Source organism: Ruditapes philippinarum, unplaced genomic scaffold (assembly GCF_026571515.1).
Source record: "Ruditapes philippinarum isolate M1 unplaced genomic scaffold, ASM2657151v2 ctg328_1_1_1_1, whole genome shotgun sequence".
NCBI lineage: Eukaryota > Metazoa > Mollusca > Bivalvia > Venerida > Veneridae > Ruditapes > Ruditapes philippinarum.
This window is the reverse complement of record NW_026857729.1, coordinates 73,529-77,661: the sequence shown is the minus strand read 5'-3', so window position 1 is coordinate 77,661 and position 4,133 is coordinate 73,529.

Below are 4,133 nucleotides of genomic sequence, written 5' to 3'. Positions count from 1 at the left end.
TCAGTACTGTTCAAAATCATGTTTAGTGACCTTTTTATTTCAGACGACCGTTTTGGACATTTTGACAATTATATTTACCAATTTTGCTTTATCTTTTACGAACATTTTGGACGCTGGAAATGAAAGCGATGCTATTGGGGGTTTTCTAATAGAAGTCATTAGTAAGCAATAATGGAATTTTATGTAAATTTGTGTAACTAAAGGTGCGTTATGTGTGAAACTTCTTACGTTTATTAGAAAGGATGGTAGTACATTATTTCATAATACAACACAATTATTACAACGATTTCTTTAAGATTCCACCTAGTTAATATGTAGCACTTTGCATGCAAAAAATCTATCATTCGAACGCTTTTTTTAATTACTTTGCAGACAGTTTTAAACTGATACAACAGTCAGCAGAAACATGATGACATGTGTAAGAATCATCTAAGATGCAGATGCAAACCGGACTTTTTTCAGAAGGGTATAAAGCAAACATTGAAAGAAAATGATACAAAGAAAAAGAGGAAAAGAAAATTGAAATCTTAAAAAGAACATACACATGAACTTGAAAAAAAAAAAGAATGAAAATGTTGCAAACTTGTTTTTAATTTATTATGCACTCCTGGTTGAAGCAAGAGAAGAGTTACCGCCCATGTCCTTAACAATTTATTCAGAATTCGGTGGATGAAAATAATAAGAAACCTTTTCTTTTCTTTTTTTAAAATCTCCGTAGACCTGTTTGACAAGAAGAAGTAACAAAATGTAAATGGAATTGTATATAAGTGAAGACTTTGAACATTATTAACATTTTATGGATCCACACTCTTATCTTGTTATAATTCGAAACCTTGTTAAACATTGTTAAAAACAGACAAGTCAGATGTTACTTCTTCCGCTTGATTACAAACCTGTACCAGCGGCAAATTTCAGGAGAAAAAAAATTAATTACTGGGGAAGTTATTGATTCAAAAATTCACGTGTAAGTCCAGAGTAATCAAAGGTGAGTTTCACGTCCCTATATTATACTGGCAACTCAAGTCAAATATTTGAGTGGTATAATTACTGCGGGGGAAAGTATTGATTTAAAAACTCATGATTGTGAGTAAACAAATAACGTACAGTTTACGGTGGTTACTTTGTTTCAAATGATAAACATTTTATTAACAAAACTTACTCTTTTCTGACTGTCTCTAGTTAAAGGAACATTACGCCTTAGTAATCCATATTTTTTAATTCTTTAGAAATGTCAAACATGTCTTTAATAATGTTTTCAAAATTGATTTAAGAGCATGTTAGATATTCAACAACTGAAAAAGTAGCACTGAACATGCAGTGACGTGTCGTTAAGGTATCAAAATGTAAACAACAAAGTAGTATTTTGACTTTTATACAAAATACTAAATCAGTAAATGTACCATTTGCCAACAGAGCAAAATAAGCAAAAGATTGTTTATATATATGGCAAAGAAATATTTTTATTTATTTATTTATTTATTTATTTATTTTTATTTATGTGTTTATTTATTTATTTATTATTTATTTATTTATTTTATTTTATTTTTGGGGAGGGGACTTTGATGAAAAAATTTTCGTGAAACAAAAATTAGCATTTCTTCACAAAGGACCTTTAATTTACTAGAACCGTTATATATTTTTAAGAGGGGCGTCCATGGCCGAGTGCTAAGGTCATTGACTTCGAAACACTTGTTCCTCACCCCTTTAGGTTCGACTTCACTGTGTGAAAATAGAACATGCACATGGCGTCGTTTGGAGTCTTGCATGTGAGAAAGCCATCCAGCTAGGTCACAGAATGTCGTGGGTTGCACTCAGGTGCCTGTGTTTGTGCCCGAAATAATGCACATGGGGGCTCCCGAGGTCTTCCTCGGAAAGTTGCCATATGACATACTGTGTTGGTGCAACGAAAGGCCTAATTCCGTCAATCATTAAGATGAAATTAAGATACAAATTAGCCTTGTAGAAAACTGTATATTTATATCATACTAGTAATTTATGCAACCGTTGCGTTGTCATTTATTGGCCAGTAGGCTCGCCATTATATTATTATTTTTTTTATTTTTTAAGGTGTCCTCCAAAATATTTTATTTATTGGTAAAAGTGTAATTTTATTGATTTGACCGATTTGAATATTGGCTTCTGTCTATTAAAGATCGCAAAAATATAATATGGTATAGGCACCCTGTAATCCCCCGTGTGTGAGAGGGGAGGGGCGGTACACACATTTTTTTGAAAGTTCAACATCGAAAATAGAAAATAAGCAAAGAGCAGTCTAATTTACCGTGTACCGTATTACCATATTAAAATTGTGACAGTCAACGCTTGTTTGATCCTGGGGCGTGCGGCACGGTGGGGAGCCTGAACCCCCCCCCCCCACACACACACACCCACACACACATTTGCCGAGATCCTGAACAACTATTCTAACTATTCTTACAAACTTTCTACAAATATCGGAGACCTTTGACAATCCTATTCCATTTAAAAAAATATCATCATTTTGTTGACACTGTACGTGTTCTCTCAAAATAATTTATTTTTAGAACGAATGTCGCGAACGTTGCCAATGTTTATCTGTATGAGGACATGTACATTTTCTAACAGATAAACGGAGACATAGTTGTAGTTGTACATTATAGAGGAGTAATTAGATAGTCTGAGTTAAACGAAAGTTTCTAGTGGAAAATAATATACTAGTATCATTAAAGTCAATATTGCTTACAGTTACCTACAAAAGGGCGTTTGTTTTTATCAAAATAGTCTGCGTCTTTACTATATATTGACTGAACCTTTCCCCGTAGGTAAAACAAGTCCATTTTTACAGGGTTTCTTTTTCCTTTCTTTTTCTTTTCTTTTGTGTGGTATTGATACTTGTATGTTTTCTTATATCTTGAAGATGTGAATTGTTTGTCTGATCGTAGATTTATGAATAATATAAAAAGTATATATACTAATTATTCTGCTTGCCTTTGTATTGTATTGGTTTCTTTATTATTATTATTATTATTATTATTATTATTTTTATTATTATTATGTTTCTATCTTCTTGTTGTATTTGTTTTTCTTGTTGTTTATCTAAGTGTGGGGGTGTGTTTGTTGTTTCGTTTGGTTTTGTTTTTCCTTGGCCCGAGTGTTGTGTGTGTGTGCGTGCGTGCGTGCCGCGTGCATGTGTTATTTGCTTTTTTATGGAGAGGATTTGATGAAGGAGGTTTGTTGTTATCATTATTTTCTTGTTTATTATTATTATTATTATTATTATTATTATTATAATAATTATTATTATTATTATTATTATTATTATTATTATTATTATTATTATTATTATTATTATTATTATTATTATTATTATTATTATTATTATTATTATTATTACATGTTTTATTCACATAGTTTATTTTATATTTCTCCTAAATCCGGACATATACTTATAGTAATAAACAATTAATATTATTAGATACATTTATAATGTTGGGGGCATTATTTTTTTTTTCTAAATTTATTTATTTTTATTATTTTAATAATTTTTTTTTGGGGGGGGGTCAATATTTTAGTCGTATTTAGTGAAACAGCATAACTTTCTGATTGTCCAAAAACACGAGATATTACATTGTACTTTTGCCCCCAAAACATTTAAAGAAATGAAATATCCAAAAAAAAGTTACCAAAGAAAACCTTAAGTTAACTTGACCCAATTTTTTAGCGCTTTTCTGTCCAATGCATATCACAAAATGTCGTTTGGTATAGGCACCGTGAAGTAGCATATTCGAATGTAAGGTCTTACTGACGTTTATTTACTCACAGTATATAATGAATGATAATCAATGTAAATAAAGTAAAAAAATAATAAAATAAAAAAAGCTATAAGGAAAAGTTTATTGAATTCGATGCCGTTTTAAATGTTTTCTTGACTTTCTGAATCAAGATTGTGATTTATATGGATTTTATTATTTTATATCTTAATCTGTTAGTTCGTTTTGTTTTTTGTTTGTTTGTTTGTTTGTTAACAATCTTTTTTATTGGGTACGATACAATTTAGTACAAATGTTTTATCAATGTACGAGTTGTCTTTCTTACCACTACGTATAAACGATAAACCCAAAGATACAACCAAATGAGCGGTATTTTTAATAACA